The sequence below is a fragment of the Myotis myotis genome, unplaced genomic scaffold (genome assembly GCF_014108235.1).
Source record: "Myotis myotis isolate mMyoMyo1 unplaced genomic scaffold, mMyoMyo1.p scaffold_m19_p_8, whole genome shotgun sequence".
NCBI lineage: Eukaryota > Metazoa > Chordata > Mammalia > Chiroptera > Vespertilionidae > Myotis > Myotis myotis.
This window is the reverse complement of record NW_023416390.1, coordinates 39472777-39490935: the sequence shown is the minus strand read 5'-3', so window position 1 is coordinate 39490935 and position 18159 is coordinate 39472777. Positions and strand designations below refer to the sequence as shown.

At 40.6% G+C, this 18159-nt stretch overlaps 1 pseudogene; it reads right to left on the bottom strand.

The window, feature by feature from the left end:
- Window positions 1-362: 362 nt before the first annotated feature.
- Window positions 363-17617, bottom strand: LOC118661529 (annotated as a pseudogene).
- Between the last annotated feature and the right edge of the window lie 542 nt (window positions 17618-18159).

Sequence of the window (18159 nt, the reverse complement as noted above, 5' to 3'; positions counted from 1 at the left end):
CGAACTTGTGTTTTCCTCATGACTGGTAATTCAGTATCTCCCAGCTTGGTCACTTGTACTCACTGACTGCTATTGCATTGAACTTGGAATTATAATTAGGGAAGCAAAGAGAAACCATTAGGAGTCCCCATTTGTTTCTAAGGAGGAGAAAATGATGTTGCCCCATCTTGTTCCATCACTTGTTTATGGAACAAGAAGTGTGCTCCCTGCCCTAGGAGTGTTTTGCTCCTTGGGTGCTGGTTAGAAGAGGTGAATCAAAAGCTAAAGGGAGTTTCAATGGCCAGCAACTCTCTGCTAGCCATTTTGGCAAGACCTAAGACCTAATGCTCTCTTGGTACTCTGGATGGAATGTGGGACCAACATCAGTAGTGGCAGGGCCTTTCGGGGCTAATGTCGTCAATACCACAGTCCTGGCCTTTGCCCTGCCTCATTCTAAAAGGGGAGAAATTGCTTCTCCGGGAGCCTGAGGCAAACAGAGGTCACAGCCATACAGTGAGCTGAACTCCCAGGCACTGCGTTACACCAGGCCTCAGAATTCTAAGCACTAATGCTTCCTTTCTGAATCTTGCTCAAAAGGTTCAGGTGCTCTATCTCCCTCCATCCTGGAACCTCTGAGGTTTTCAAATAAGTGTGGAGAGGCACTGAGAAGTGGACTAGTAAGGTGAGCTCATCCTTTTTTTGTTTTGGGTGGAATTCCACTAAGTCTGGGCTTAGTTGGTCCTCCCTGTTCTTCTAACACCTTTGTGACTCGCTCTTTTCTCACCAACCATCTGCATCTGACACACTAAAAAAGAAGCAGAACTTGCATCGCTGTCCCAACAATTCCATTCCTTTTTCAGGGGCTTGCATACTCCCCTCCCTTTTTTCGGTCATAGATCTGCCTAGAATAGTGGTTGGCAAACTCATTAGTCAACAGAGCCAAATATCAACAGTACAACGATTGAAATTTCTTTTGAAAGCCAAATTTTTTGAACTTAAACTATATAGGTAGGTACATTGTTATTAACTTAATTAGGGTACTCCTAAGGCTTAGGAAGAGCCACACTCAAGGGGCCAAAGAGCCGCATGTGGCTCGCGAGCCGCAGTTTGCCGACCACGGGCCTAGAAGATAAAGGGGAGGGGTTTGAGCCAGAGTCTTTATCTTCTCAAACCAACCCCCTCTGAATATTAGAATTTTAGTGGCATTGCCCCTCAAGTTCCCCTCTGCTTTGGCTCCAGAGGATCCTATTCCAGATGGGAGCACTGGTTGGTGAAGATAGGCGTCTTGCCAGAGTTGCCTGGACTCCTTCAGTGAGTGAACAAGCAAAGGCTGAGAGCAGGGGCTTGGACTGGTACTCTATGCCATGCTTGGCACACTGGGACTTCACCAGGGGAGCTACTTCGTGGTAATTATGTCGAGGTGTCATGGTGCTCAAAGATGGTGCTCAATCTGGAGCTGAGATGTCCACTGAACCAGTCATTGAAGGTGGACTTGTGGACATTGCATGCTGCCTGGAGCTGGGTGGAGACCCAGTACCTGTTCAGGTTGTGATCAGTGTGCATGAGGCTATGATTCATCTGTGTCACCCACACAAACCAGTTGCTTTCTAGGAACCTGACCATGAAGAAAAGGCCCAGGAGGCCTTCACTTCTAGTAATAGCACATAAGTGAGGAAGCTACTAATGGAGAAGGTGATCACCCAGGGCAAATCCATCTGCTTCCTCTGCTGGATAACAAAATTAAAAATATGCCACTGGGAGCAGAGAGCAGCAAGGCTGGGGGCCCAGTCAAGAAGTGTTTGTGCTGGTGGTTGCAGGGCATGTGCTTTTTCTTCTGTTTCCCAAGCTCCACAGAGAGGATCTTCCCCAAGGCAAAGAAGAAGGGGTGCATGGTAATGTATGGGCATTTGAGGAGGTAGTGGGGCTTGGCATGGTGCTGGAAGTGCATGTGGGTCCACCAACTAACGGGCAGGGGCCCCGTCCAGGTGGGCCATCACAAAATGATGTAGCGGGGGTCCCACGTAGTGATGCTGAAGACAGACAGGTGCCCCAGGTCATGCTGCAGCCAGCCAGCCTGGGCCTGAACTGCACTGAGCAGCACCGCACAAAGGAGGAGGACACGAAGGATTTCCCAGAAAATGAAAGAAGGAGCCAGGCAGCAACATCCAGCAGCAGGACGTGCAGCAGGTGCAGCAGGAAGAAGACACAGTAGGCCTTCCTGAGCCCCGTCTGTTCCACTGTGGCCCAAGCTCCTAGAATTCCTGGGTCAGTTCTTCATTCTTAGTGGGCTCAAAGTGGGGCTGCTCTGGAGGCAATTCTCCAATCAGGAGAGAGTTCACGTATTTCCTCACAGGCCCTTATTGATGTGGAATGCCACAAAGGGATCCCTAGCATCCTACCACATAATGACTGATAACCCCAAATCATAGTATCTTAATTCAAATGTTCTTATCTGTGAAATGGAGATAATAGTGCTTCCCTTCTAGGGTTAGTGAGGATTAAATGAGATAAGTATAGCACTTAGCAAAGTGTCTAACACAGGGTAAGCTCTCAGTAGCATTAGCTATTATTGTTATTATTATTATTACCACCTGAAAATTGTGTATAACAGTGTGATTGATTTTATGGAGGTTTTAAGGATCAAGAGTTAAAGTGATGCACTGTCATTACATCATATTTCTTGCAATCATTATGCTTTAATTTTTTGGTAACACTGCTTCAGATATAAGCCAAGTTTCATCATGTTCTTTGAAGCCTGCCAATAGGCTGTTTTGTTATGAGATTCTAGAGTGACCACTAAAGATTAGGTTATATTTGAATGTTTTGCTTCATTTCCCTTTTTCAGAAATCACAGCTCGATGGCTGTAATTAAGTTAAATCAAATTAAAGTGATGATGGGTTTAGATAATTTTCTAACCAATGTATTGAGATACTGTGCTATTTATAACTTTTTCCCCCATCCCCAAATTCCTCTATACTTTCTATTCCATGTAAATCACTCAGGTCCTCTCTCCCTTCTTCTTCTTCTCCTCCTTCTTCTTCTTCTTCTTCTTCTTCTTCTTCTTCTTCTTCTTCTTCTTCTTCTTCTTCTTCTTCTTCTCTCTCTCTCTCTCTCTCTCTCTCTCTCTCTCTCTCTCTCTCTCTCTCTCTCTCTCTCTCTCTCTCTCTTTGTGTTTGTGTGTCAGGGTAAAATGGTAGTGGCAGGGGTGTGGGGAATCTTTGTTGGCCTCATACTTCTAATGTTAATTTAGATTATGCTTCATAGACTAAGCTAAAGAGTTTAGATTTTACTCTGAAAGCTAAAAGAATCCATTGGAAGAGTTTAACCTGAAGAATGTTGTCTCCATTTGCAGTTTAAAAAGATCACTCTGAAAGCACTGAAGATGGTGCCCCAGAGAACCCACTGAAGGGCTGTGTAGAAGGAGTGGAGCTGGTGAAAGATACTGAGAAAGAATAGACAAAAGAGATGGGAAAAGTGTTTGAAGAGAATGGAGTCACAGTAGCCAAAGGAAGATACTGTTTTATAAATGAGGGCGTTCACAAGAAAATCATATATCACCTTAACTCTCCCCAAGAAAGGGTAGCTCTCACCAATATCTGTCAGTCCTTCTTCCATTGGGAGCAGTGAGTGAGGAGATTGGAGAAGGCAGGAGTCCCACATTAGGGGTTGAAGCTGGAATGTAATCAATGTTAGAGAATAATTCTCTTATATTCTGCAGCTTTCTAGCTCTTGACACTTTGCTTGACAGTCAAGCCTAAGAGAAACTTATGGTCAGGGGAGAACTATAGTTTGTAAGGTCAGTTTAGTTTCCATCTTTGTGAAGTCACCCCTGTCACCATCCATTCCTCCTTGTTATCCTCTTTGAACCACAGTGAGTAATTCAGATTTTGCTGCAGAAGGATATGAAGTGGGTGAAGACTACATTAAAAAATCTATCTACTATGCTGAATTGTAAATGTATTCCATATTATATTTCCCACCTCAAATTGTATTCATTTATATAATTCACCAGAAGTTACAGATGCAGTCAATTATCAATATAAAGATGCTCCAAATAACACAATGCCAGCAGTAAAAATATGACCCAGATATGCATAGTCAGAATACCCTCTAATTATTAAATTACTGAGGAGAAATTAATGCCCAGTATAAATTTGCTTCTACATTAAATGCCCAAGGAATTGACATCCAAAATTTAGCTCTCCCTTATGTTTTATTTTGCTGATTTCAATTGAGTTGGGGTTTCAAGTAAGTGAGGATTCTTTCAGGAGCTGCAGCCTATAGTGTCTTCCACTGATTCCTTTAAAGGAGCGTGAGAATCAGTAGAATACACTGGATCTTTGCAATACTACTTGCTCATTCATATGACTAAGAAAGTTCAAAAATCTATGCCCACAGTAGCAATCCTAGCAAAATAATACAACCAAGGGTTAAAATATAATACCACCCAAACCCTCACCATGGACGTCAGTCAAGAGTTATGCATTTAGTGGTAACTGGAGAACAGATAGAGAAAAAATGATAGAACTAGTTTTGGCTTTAACTTCTCCATGATAGTGGTCAATTGGCTATCAATACTTCCACTTCTGCAATCCAGAGTTTTCATAGGTTCAGAAAAGTCCATTGAAAAACCAATAACCATGTGCTTCTTCAAAATAAACTTTCCATTTTTAAAATTGCCACTTTCTTTATTTTTAGTTAATCTGTATTATTTCAATGGCTTCATCTGTACCACTTACATCCTTTTTTTTTTTTTTTTTTAAGCAGGACTAGAAATTTTTTTTTAAGATTATGGGTCATTTAGCAGTAGCTAAGAAACAGGATAAGTCTTAGAACAAGCAATCTTAGATTTCTACCAATGTTCAAGACTCCAAAAATCTCAACTCCTACTGATTAGGAGATGCTGACTCCAGCCTTGTACTTCGTATTTCAGGCTGAGTCCACTTCTAATAGTACAAGCATGGAAGTCTGCTCATCCTGATAGTGGCCTTTCCTGGTTCTAGCAAAGGTCTTTCTCTTGCTGTATGGGCTCAAGTCCCAGAATAAGTGATAGTTCATCTCCAATTTAAATTCCTGAAGGTAGTCTTTCCTGACCTCAGGAAAGAACACTCTATTTGCCCTTATGACCAGATTTCTGTTTGTTTCATTTAAAGACTCTGAATTGCCCATCATGACTGCTAAGACAAATCCCTGGTTAAACCTAACTGTGGTTTTCAGCTCATGCCCACCAGTTAAAGTTTTGCTTAAAGCACCAACTGGCCACTTGCTCACTTGTACTAGAGTTTAGCTGCATAGCCCAAGCCTATTAACACTAGCCATACTCATGTAGACTGCAACTACAGTATAAGCTTCTGCTGACTTCAAAATTCAGAGCTAAGAAGGTGTTTGTTTCAGCCACAGTAGAGTGTTCAATCTGCCCACGTCTTATTTTGATCTAAAACAATTATTAAGTCTTGACCCTATCTTCACAATTTTCCAGTTAATACATCTTGTGGTGGGATTTAGGATGACAACCGCACTCCTCCCCTAATTTCATGGATTCTGCACTGAAAAATACACATATGATGCAGATAAGGATATCAGCATTATTTGTTGATAAAGTGAGATTGGGAAATTTGACTCAGATTTGAGGCCAAATGTGTCCCTTCTTATTTACTCCTCAAATGATACTCTTCTCATTAGCTGGCACAATGGCTGGAAAACTTCAGGTTTCGCCTTTCCACAGTGCCCTACTGAGTTTTGTGCATGGAAGAAACAGGAGGAAGGAAGAACATAAAGTAAAGCTTGCAAGTAGGCAACTTAAAAGGGGTAGATGGTCCATGAGAAGTGTTATTTTTACTTCCTCAACTCTGCTTATTATCAGTCAGGTGCTCACCAGTATTAGGGAGGTTTGGGATATAATGAGTGGAGACACAGACAATGGTTTTCATCCTAATATTTCTACAAGGATGGACATTTCTACTCTATGACCTTAGATGTATGGGAGGACGAAGAGGATGATTTCCTGCAGAAGAGATCAGATCACAGTGTCAAATCTCATACACAAAGGTCAGGGTCAAGAAAGATAAAGACAGAAAAGTGCTCATAGACTCTAGCATGGTGGAGTCCTTTGTCATCTTAGAAATAGCTCTTTCTGTAGTGTGATGATCCTCAAACTCAAGTGTGCTTCAGAATCAACTGGAGGGCTTGCTACAACACAGATTGCTAAGCCCCAGCTTCTCAGTTTTTGATTAAGCAGGTCTTGGATGAGGTTAGTTGAATTTGCATCTGTAACCAGTTCCCAGGAGATATTGATGCTGCTGTTCTGGAGGCTGCATTTGGAAAACCACTGTTATAGAGTGCAGGGGGCAATTATGGAGTGAACGGACTGTGAGAAAGTAGAAGCAGGGTGTATTAGCTATTCTTCCAAGAAACTTGGTAATGAAGAAAACTAGAGAGAAATAAATGTTGGGACTAGAGATAATATGGGTTTGAGGATGGATTTCCTTTACGTTATACAGATATCTTTATTCTCATGTCATTTATTGTAATGGAATTCGATTTGTTATACATTTACAACTGAACACTATTATGGACTATCTTTTTGTAGAGAGTGTTTGTGCTATAAATACCTATGTTTGCTCTGCCAGATCCACTCTCCCTTGTTTTTATCATGCCTTGGGAACTCCCTTGCCATATGGCTTCCTGTTGGGTTTGGCCAAAGGGGATCTCAGACAGAGATTAGAGGGAGGGAGAAGAAAGAGAGGTTGGTGTATCTACTCTTCTGGCTTCCTCCCTGCCAAGTTGCCTTGGGCTGGCTCTGTCACTTGATAAAAAGCCATTGCTTCTCTCAGAGTGACAATTTCTGAAAGATCCTCTTCTTCCAGATTCTTGTAACTGCTGTCTCCTCTCTTGTTCCTATGATCTGTGTTTTATTCTATACCCTGTTCATATATTTATTAGTAGTCCTTTATCAAAGCTTTCTTGAATCATCCTATATTGAGGATATCATAGGGCAGTGATGGCGAACCTTTTGAGCTCAGCGTGTCAGCATTTTGAAAAACCCTAACTTAACTCTGGTGCCGTGTCACATATAGAAATTTTTTGATGTTTGCAACCATAGTAAAACAAAGATTTATATTTTTGATATTTATTTTATATATTTAAATGCCATTTAACAAAGAAAAATCAACCAAAAAAATGAGTTCGCGTGTCACCTCTGACACGCGTGTCATAGGTTCGCCATCACTGTCATAGGGGGTGCTAAATGATATAAGGAGTCTCCGTGTGTGTGTGTGTGTGTGTGTGTGTGTGTGTGTGTGTGTGCGCGCGCTCAAGTGCATACGTGTGTGTTTCTGTCCATAACACGCATTTTCTTTTGAGTTACAACCTTTCTCCACTTTCAGTCCATGTGGTTCAGGTGGGAATGACTCTACCCTTCTCCAGATCCAGGAGTCAGCAAGCGACCTGGGTATTTTGGCATATTTCCTAGCCATAGTTCAGCTCAAAGAAGGGCATTTGATCTAATCTGGTTCAGTGAAATTCAGTCCCTAGACTAGATATGTTTGAAAGAGGTGCTTTCTTTCCTCTGTGATGGCTAAACTGGTGCTGTGTATGCATGGATCTTCCTGTAGGGATGAAGGCCCTCAAAGGAAAATGGAGATGGAAGAATGGGATGCCTAAGGATATCTTTCAAAACATGCATTCAACTACATATGAGTACTTTTCAAGTGTTAATATTTATTTTGCTTAGACTATTACGAGTTGACTTCTGCAATCTGTAATACAAATTGATCTAATATATCCCTTATTCCTCTCTCATCCCATGTTTGTTCCAGATTCCACCTTTTGGGTATGAACATTATGCTTCTTTGAACTTTTCTCTAATTCACTAGATTCTTCCTAAATCTGCCTTTCTTTATTTCACAGATGTATTAGTATGTATATATTCTCTCTTGAACAATCTCATAAAAAATGTATTAAAAATAGGTTTTACCCAGAGGAAAAAATAAAATGACCTCAAAAAGACATTGGTGGTGAAGTTAAAATACATTTGCAACCTTACTGATACACCTGAGGCTTTAAGATAGAAGAGAATTGGTGTCATTTAAAATCTATAGACCCTGAACCATGACAGTACATGAAGTTATGTGATTACTTCAAACGTATGCTTTGTTTATACTTTTAACTACAGCTCTGTTGGTTAACCTATCATATCTTGAACTAAAAAGATAATAAGCTCACTTTCTAGACTGTGAGGTTTACTCATTCCCACTACTTAGGAACACTCACCAGGCACCAGTGAAATAGAAATATATGTCTTAAGCTCCAGAATTTGTTAGCACTTTTAAATATAGTTTCTGATTCACTAAAAATACATTTTAAAAATATGTAAACTGCTGCTGTTTGAAATGAAAGAAATATTCATTCATTTAAAGTATCTTTTAAAAAAGCCTTAGCTCATGTTATAAAAGCTGTTAAGTACAAAAAGGAAAATGTATTAATTTCCAGATTGTTAAAAAAAGGAACAATGGAAGGGAAAAGAAAGAACTAGTTCTGTGAACCTGAAATATATTTTAGTATTTCAAAACAATTTTTTAAAAAATGTTAGATATTTGCTTCCAAGTAAATGGAAAGTAATGAATAGCTTCCCATCAAAGCGTGTCCTCCTTAATATTAACTATTTGTAGATACTTTTTCGTAGTTGTTTCACAAGCTTCCTCCTTTTTATGACCCATCCACCCAGGTTAACACTGGGGAGTGATCATGAATTCCCCAAGGAACTGGCAATGGCTACAGAAGTGCTCCCCACCCCCTTCGCCCCCTCACCTTCCCTGGCAGCTGATTTCAGCAGCTGCTGGTGGTCCCTGGCAGAGGTTCATTCAGTTAGGCCCTGGGACAGCTGCCTGGGGTGGCAAGTGTTCCCATAGGCAGCTGGAAAGAGGACAGACAGGTTCTATCTGCAGCTGCTCTCGGAGATCTAGATTTTCACCAACAGCCCCTGTTTGTAAGTCTGCCACCCAGGAGACTCAAGCAGAGCAGCAATTCAGCTCTTACAGGTAGCATTATCACCAGTTCAGACAATGGACAGGAGCTGTTCATTGTCAGAAGAATTCATACAGGAAACCCAGTCAGCGAATTCATACAGAAAAATGTGCTTGGTCTATTACCGTCACTTTTAAAAATAATGACTTAGCCCATTCAAATTTCTGTGTAACTCAGAGTGATGGGAAGAACCATGCACTGAAACCCCTGCTCAGCCAGTGGCCCTCATCCTTGGCTCCTCACGGGAGTCACCAAGAGCTTAAAACATTGTGAATGCCCAGATCCTACTCTTAGAGATTCTGATTCGATGGTCTAAGCGGCAGCTTAGGCATTGGGATTTTAAATAGCTTCCCAGGTGGTCACCACGAGTCTAAGTTGAGAAACACTGCATTATTCCAGCTTGTTCTCTGTCAGTGTTCCTAGCATTCCCCTGTTGTCTTCTCAAGCAAATCCAGAGCATCCTCCTTTGTCTCACCTGTACTCCTGCTTTACACTTGTTTGGTTCATACCCAAACACTTCTTAAAAATTGTCACCTGGCAGTTCTTGTCTTATGCCTTCTTTTTTCCACTGGTACTTTAGTGTCTGTCATATCAGTACATCAAGTTTTGTCTGCTGCCTGCCAGAGATTTATAAGGGCTAATCATTCCTAAAATCAACAGTATAAAGGGTATGCTAATTTTTTCTTCCTCATCATCTTCCCCCCCCCCCTTATTTTTCTTGCCCATCATGGCTTGCCCTCCCTTAGGTGGAAGCCCTCAATGAAACGAGGAACTCAGACAGACATTTGCTTAGACATCGTATTCACTTTAGGATGATGTTCTACTGTGGTATGTAATAATTCTCAGAAAAAAAATGGAAAGGCTTAAGTAATTAAAAATGCCCTTCAGTACAAGTAGAGCAGAGAGGAGAGTTCCCAGAGGACGTCTTGTGCTCACCTATAATATGGAAAAATTAAGCAATAAAGGCAAATGTCTGTGATCATAGGAAGGAATGAAAAATTTAATAAACAAAAAGAGCTAGTAATTAGGAATTAGTAAAAAAGTAATTAGCCGGCAATGTTCGCCTCTTTACTTTTCTGTGCTCTGAAAATAAAGCTATAAATGAATGAAACAAGAATGTCAGTCTGACCTCTCATGCTTCCTTGATTAGTCATCAAAATTGGCTAAGATCAGATTGTCAAGCCTCAGCCAGAAGGTAGGGGAGGGAGGGGGTAAGAGGGGGAGATCAACCAAAGGACTTGTATGCATGCATATAAGCCTAACCAATGGACACAGACACCAGGAGGGTGAGGGCATGAATGGGGGGTGGGGAGGGCAATGGGGGGATAAGGACACATATGTAATCCCTTAATCAATAAAGAAAAACAAAAAACAAAAGTGGCTAAGATTTCCTGAGGATGGGTCTGTATTGCCAAAGTCCACCTTGGGATCCTAGGAATCAGGTACCTTTTTCCACCTCCACCCAACAAAAGGGGGAAAAATAATCATGTGACAATGAGTGTTTTCAGTGTTGGAAATACTTAGATCACGTTTCTACGCATTTTTGTTTCACAATGTAATAATTTAACTTATCTACTATATTGTGCTTTTGTGGATAAGGTCACAAAATCACAAAAACAAACACAGATTATGTACTAGGTAAGCTTCACAAGAATGTCCCATCTAATTCTAATAAATTCCTTCCCTATAAAATAAGATAATTAAATACATTCTACAGAACACACACACACATACACAAGAAACAGGTGCAAGGAAATTAAATAATGTGTGCACTGTTACTCAGAGAAATGTGGGCTCACAGACATTCAAATCTAAAGCTGAGTCTAAATCAGGAGAGGCTTTTGATTCAAGAAGTAAATCTTAAATTCCAGGTTTGAGATGTTACTCTTTGGTGATACAAGCGGTAGGTATAGCTTTATGCTGAAGAGATTAGACTGTGGAGATAAATAGATGAGCATGTGAATCCGGGGTTCATTAAATATTAGCCTCTATCTATCTCAGCTGTTTCATCTATAGAATGAAATTTTACTACCCATTTTATGGTAGAATTGAAGGGTTAAATAAGGTGTTTTGAATAAAACACTCAGGGAGGTAAAGAGTAAATATTAAAAAATGGTAATAGTTATTTTTTTTATATTAATTTAGTATTTAGCACCTAAAATAAGTTAACTATATTTTTCATACTTAAATTGTTTGATAGTTTTTGGGGCTTTAGCTACTCATTTATTATTCAACATGTATTAACTGAGTATCTAGGATTGCCAGACACCGTTTTCAGCACTGAGAACACATTAGTGAACAAACAGATAAAAGTATCTGTTCTTGCGGATCTCACATTTGTGGACTAATTATCTTGCGTTTCTATTAGCAAAAAGACCAAAATATCTATTAAAGAACGAGTGCCTTTAAAACAAAGTCCAGCTTATCTTTTCCATTTTATTTGATGCCAAGTGTTTCAAAGAGATTTTTTAACTTTAACCACAGAGTATGAATTTCAGGCATGAAAAGATTAAGTGTTGCTAACAGCTATTCCAAATTAACCCATTTACATTTCTTTGCCTTAGAAGAGGTACTAAAAATCAATTAGTACCGTATAATGGGGGCTGCATAACTGTTTTATTCATTCTCTGGATCTTTCACCTGAAACCATCACATTTTAAAATATGGAGTCAATTGATTAAGCATGGTACATGCACCTTAATGTTAGCAGCATGAGATGTGCTGTAGTAGTTCAGTCAGGAGTGAGACAGAATGAGGTTCTTGAAAGCCAAGTGCAGTGGCTGATAGACCTCAGATGGAGGGGGCATGCCATCTGCTTGGAGTTTATTGTTCTGCTATCAGAGCAGCAAAGGGCCAAAGGAAGAGTTGGATGGAGCTGGACATCTGAGGGTGAACACCTTCAGGTTTTGCTTGCTCTTTCCGGTTTCTATGTACCTTTCTGTCTCCCCCCCCCCCACTCCACCTTCCTCTTTTGCTCCAGGAATTAGAGCATAGGAAAATCTGAACTAACCTGAAGAATACTAGAAGATCTTGTAAAGAATTTTGGGACGAAGTCCCAGGGACACAAAAATAAGATAACATTGTTCTGTGTAGGTTAGAATTTTGGGGGTTTTTGAAAACCATTTTAAAATTTAAACTTCTTTTAACAGTTTAGTCAAACTGTTCCTCACCTGCCTCATCTCCTATGACTTCACTCCATGAGGTCCCTGTCCAACATGCACAGTGTACGAGGCATGTGCTGGGTCCCCCTCTCTCAGCCTGTGTGCATATCCGTTTTCAGTGTTTGCTATCATGATGCTAACTGATCAGGCAAAAAAAGTCTGTCACTAAATAAAGGAAACAACATTGTAGATATACTTTGAGGTGGATATGCATTGTAGATATATTGTCATTATTTAATGAAAAGTAACTTGCTTTTTTTTTTGCTTGAAAATGCATGTGTTGTATGTTTCTTATTTCCAATGACAGCAAGAATGGTTTTAATCAGTGGTTCTGTTGATTTTGCTAGATTTGCACGTGCAAATTAACACTCCTCCATCCCCTCATTCTGCCACAGGAGACTATTTGCCCTCTGACTTTCCTGGGAGGTTGGCCAGTGGAGGAGCGTCAGTGAAGGGGAAGGGGGGGCCATGGGTAGCTCTTTACTGAAGAGTAAGGGATTACCAGAGGAAATTCTAGGATAGGAGAAAAACATATTGAAACTGTATGCGAAACATCACCATTACAAATGTTTAAGAGAAACACTTTTGCACAGATTTTCCTTCTGGGCAACCTCAATTCCTAATCTGGTTTTCCATCCTCTACACCTGAGAGAGTAAGATCTCTTTAGATCGTCTTGGGTGAAGTTTAATTTATTTGTTCAACTTACTCAGAAGTGCTGGTCTTGCTTTATAATTCTTGCCTCTCTTACTTACAAGATGTAGCTAAGGCATAGCATAGTGGAATGCTTCTTAAAATCTGAATTCTATCTGAATTCTATCTGAAACACCCTCTATCTACCATGGAGGGTGTTTTTTGTTGTTGTTGTTTTTGTTTTTCATTTCAAGGCAGCTAACCCTAGCAGAGTTTCACTTTCCTCTTTCTTTTTTAAATCTCGTGGAAGGAACTTTTGGAACACTTTACACACACGCGCGTGCACACACACACACACACACACTCCAGGGGAAAACAGTAATTCTCATAGCCTTAGCTTAAATCCATATTAAAGAATAAAAACCTTTCCCTAAATCTAACTTAATCTGTACAGTTTACCCTCTTCTCAGTGGAGATGATGGTTCCTGCAGATAGATGACTCATTTCTTTCGTTTACTCCCTGCTTTCAGATCATGCTCACAAGCTTACCTGTTCATAAGAAGTACATAAAAGCAGGACCCATTATTCTGCCTTTTCCAATAACAAAGCCATCTACTCTTTAGGAAAAACAAAGAAACAATCAAAATAACCAACTATGGGAAGCTTTGAAATGAGAGTTTTTCCTGTACCTTGAGCCAATTTAAATTTCCAGGAAGAGTGCTCTTTTCCACTGGTCTCTGTAACAGAATTTGGAAAATTTTTAAGTATTTATTTTCTCCTCTATCCAGAGGATTCACCCAGTCAGTGGCCTGGGAGGGAGATTGTCATTCCATCTGCACATGGAACAAAAATGCTTCCTGTTTATCTCCTGTGCTCAAATTGAAGCTCCTAAGAGCATACATGGTGGGAGTCTTATTCACACCTCAGCCCTGAGGCTAGCACAGTACCATGCATAGCATAGGCCCTCAGTAAGTAAGCATGGAATGAAGAAATGGAAGAATGAAGGAAAGAAGTTTGGACCCAGGGAGATACAAAGACAGAGAGGTTATATAACTTGATTGAGGTCACACAGGTAATGAGTGGAAGCATTGGAAGTGGAGCATAGGTTTCATACCTGACCCTTATGTTATCATACTCTGAGACATTATCTAATTCACTGCCCTGGCAATGGGACATGCGGCTACTTTGCCCCAGCAAGGGATTTAAGAAGCCTGCTCTAAGACCTATTCTAAGGATAGTAAAGGGAAAGCTCAGTCCCGAAGCACCTGAGAAGCTGGCAGAGTATCAAGCCAATGACTTGGGGAGAGAAGGGGCTCTCAAGAGGCAAGGCCAGAATCCAGGTACAACCTATGATTAGAGTATGAAGAAGAGAGTCCTAGGAAAAGGGAACTATAAGTACAAAGATGCTGTCAACGGAATATGCTTGAAAAAGCCAGGGACCAGCACAGATAAAGTGGAGTGGACACGTGGTGAGAGTTGAGAAGCAGGCAGGGCCCCATGCCTCTGGGAAAGTGTCTGGGTTTGACTCCATGGCAACAGGCCGCTAAAGGGCCATAGAAAAGGAATAACCAGTATCTGACTTTAACATTTGAAAGTCACCCTGGCCACAGTATGAGGAAGGGGACATGGCCAGAGGAAAGAGCAGGAGCCATTAGGCCCCTGCACACGGCCTGCAGGAGACCACTGAGACTGAGGGTGGGCTGGGACGGGAAGTGGCCCTTTACCCAGGGCGCCTATTGGATCTGATTAGAAAGACTTTCCTTTCTGGGTTCCCATGTTCCTTCTCACATTCAGCGTTTTCTATGATCATGTGTCTGTATGTCTTACATCCCTGACAAGATTAGAAGTCACCTGTTAATCTTTGCATCTAGCATAGAACCCACAGGGCCTTGCTCAGACCAGACACAGAGTCAATTTTTATCTGAAGGTGAAGTCGCTATTTCAGTAGAGATTTTGATGGGGAAAAAAATTTTCATGGTAAATTCATATGAACTGACTATACATTTCAGATTTTGTCTGAATGATTTTTATTTATGTGTTTCCCACAGCACTTAATATTTTCTGCCTTATATTATGGCTATTTTCATACTTAGCTTATTTCCCCTACTAGATCATGAACTACTTGAGGGCAAATGACTATTTAGTTTATTATTTCATACCTCAGTGTACATAGTGGGTATTCGATGTGTATTTATTAAATAGGTTAGGTCTAGGGAGATTTTTTTTTCCAATTTATGTCAGTTGCATCTGGGAGTGGTGTGCTGCTCCTTTAATGACCAGAACATAATCTCCTCCATGGATCCAACCATCTGTTTGGCTTTCTAAGAAACCTCTCAGCTCTTCCCACGGTTATGACTAAAGAGGGTGGTAGGGCAGTGCGCATTGGAATTGGTACTGGAGAGTGTTTTTTCACTAATTATCCTTATGTGTTCACACCTTGCTTTCTTTTAGCTCAGATTCCTCCTAATTCATTCTTTAGTCCTAAATAATAAAGTAGAAAGCAAAAATAGCATGTTTTATTTGTGGTCTTGTTCACAGAAATAAGGTTCAAGAGATAGATATGGGAGTCCATGGGGTAGCAGGGGACAGAAGAGAAATGAACAGCTACATGTGTTCAGCACTGGACTGAAACAAAGACCCAAGGTGGTAGTTAGCCCGAGATGAGTGAACCCAAGAGCAGGATGGGCCTTCCCTCCTTGGGTTTGGTCCTCCACCTTCCTTTGCCCTATGAACTCGCTAGGCTGCGGAGGAGACGAGGAAGGCACGGAACAGGCTATAGCAGGTATGAACATTGTAAGGAACATTTGCTGAGTGCCTCCTGAGGACCGGGTTATTCTAAGCACTTTTTATTATTAAACGCACTCGGTGCTCACAATGACCTTAGGAAAGAGACTACGATTGGATTGTCATCCTCCTTTTATGGATGAGGAAACTGAGGCACAGAAGTAACTTACTAACATAATTAGCCCAAGGCCAAGGGAAACTGAAGGGGAATTTCAAGAGATGTGTCCAGCGCTGTTTATACTCATGCAAAGATGCAAAAAGAAACAGATCATAGGTTCCAGAAGCATTTTTCTCCTCCTGTGTCTCTCACCCGCACAAAGTCAGTCACTGAACACCGAAGCCAAGCGATAGTTTGAGTGGGAGGAGAAAGTGCTTCGTAGCAGCATCTCTATTCCGGTCCAGGAGTTACACAGGTCCTTTCTGAGGCAGCCCACTTAAACATGTTGACTTACCCTCCTTGGAAAATGCTTATAGATATCATTTGCAACAGGGAACTATTTATAAAGACTCCAAACGCTGTGGTGGACTATTACAGCAGCTAAGTATAAGGTTACTAAGGGCATGCAAATTAGAGCCATTGAGGGCCAGGAAACAATCCTCATCAAAAATTAGAAGGAAGATAAGCCATAAGAAAGCAAGAAGAAAAATCCAAATATTTAAATAGTACATTTGACAGAATGCAGGGCACTTGTATGGCAGCCTAAGAAAACCTATCCTGGGATAAAGCAAGAACTCATTATAACTAGGCCACATGCAAATATACTGATGTCTTAAAAAAATGAAAGGGACTAACTCAAATAACAATGAAGGAAGACAAATATGCACAGGGGAAGGCATACCACTTAGGCATGTATTTCTGCAAAAGCTGCGGAGGCTCAGACTTAACAAGCTAAAGCGAACTGGGGCTGTAAATTCACACAAACTCCAGATTTATAGTCCAATCGCTGTCTAAATGTTAAGTACCACTTAAAGATGCAAAACAAAACAAAATCCTAGAGGGAAACGATCTGTTCACTTCTTTAGCAGATTAAAAAGGAAATAACTCACTGATTTAAAAGGTAACAGGGATTACTGTGATGCATGTCCATTGTTTGAAAAATGTAGCATTTAAAATTGGTCTAGAGGTTTAGGGTGTGGTGGGATGAAAACTAGTTTTTCTTGAGCTTGAGTGCTTACTGTTTAGGTAAGTGTTACCGACCCCATTTTAAATTTTAGATAATTAAGACTCAGAGATGTTTAACAAAAGAGAGAAACTTGTCTGAAATCATAAAAGTTGGTATAGAATAGAGCCAGATTGACACTAGACTATGTGTAGTTCTTTCTGCCACACACTTTTTTTTTTCTTTAATAAAAGCTCAAATGGAAGGCCATGTTACTGACAGAGGTTAGACCCTTACAGAAATGCAAGGTTGCAGCTCAGCATTGTAAAAACAGGGCATATTTTCCTATTATCACTGAACTGGCTGGCATATTTCAGTGTTTTGAGATGATAATATAATATTGACAACAAGTGGCACTTTAATCACTTGTGCTGACGTAGAGTAGCACATTTTTATTTATTTCAATTGTTATGAAAATCCTCCAAAAACCTAGCATTCAGTTTATACTTGGCTTCCAAGATTGACAAAGATTATTTACATTGTAGCCTGATTCCTCTTCTTCATCTCTCTCCTCCATAGTCCATGCACCTGTGCCTGCTGCCTGCCAGAAGAGTGTGTGTGTGTGTGTGTGTGTGTGTGTGTGTGTGTGCGTGTGTGATCAAGGAAGGAGAAGTTCTGCCTGTTGGAGTACTTGTTGGAAAGTGATGACTCTGTGGTCCTCTTCATCAGAGGATTGTTCCTCAATCATCTAACAGCAGCTTTGCAGTTGCTGCCAAATACTGCTGATGTTCTCCGACAGCAACTTTACTGTTCTCTGGGCGCTCCGTATGGGGTTCTCCCCTGTGCTGTTTCCTGGGTAGATGGTCTTATTGAGACATCTTCCACTCCACAGTTTTTCCTCCCCATCCCCAACTACAGCGAGCATCCCGTTCTTCATTGCCCCGCTGTTGGGGTTCCCTCATTTCAGTGGACTGCTCCTTGAAGAAAGGTCTTAAGAGAGCTGACGCTTTGGCAACCTCACGTTACACTTACCATCATTTTTTTTCCCACTTTTAGTGATGGAAATGCCTTCCCCTAGAAATAATTGGATGACTTTGCTCTTGTTACATTCACATCTTCCTATTATCATGCTGGTAATTAAAATTAGAATTATGTTGTTATTAAGCTTGCAATCTATTGATTAAAAATTCCATATTATAGCCATCATTTGATTTATCAAGATGTACCCTAACATGAGAGTGTTTTTTAAAAATCATCTGTATCCACTGTCTCTCTAATTCACCCACATATATACTGTGTTTGGACATCTCTTCCCCTTTTCCCTTTCCTTTGGAACTTAAAGTGTATTTTGGAGAGAGGAAACAAAACCTATGCATTTCCTAATATGAAACAGTAATTGTGAAAGTCTGTTTTTGTTGGGATAGTTCTGGGATTTAAGTACAACCTTTTTGATACAATTATCTGAACTCTGCCTCCAAA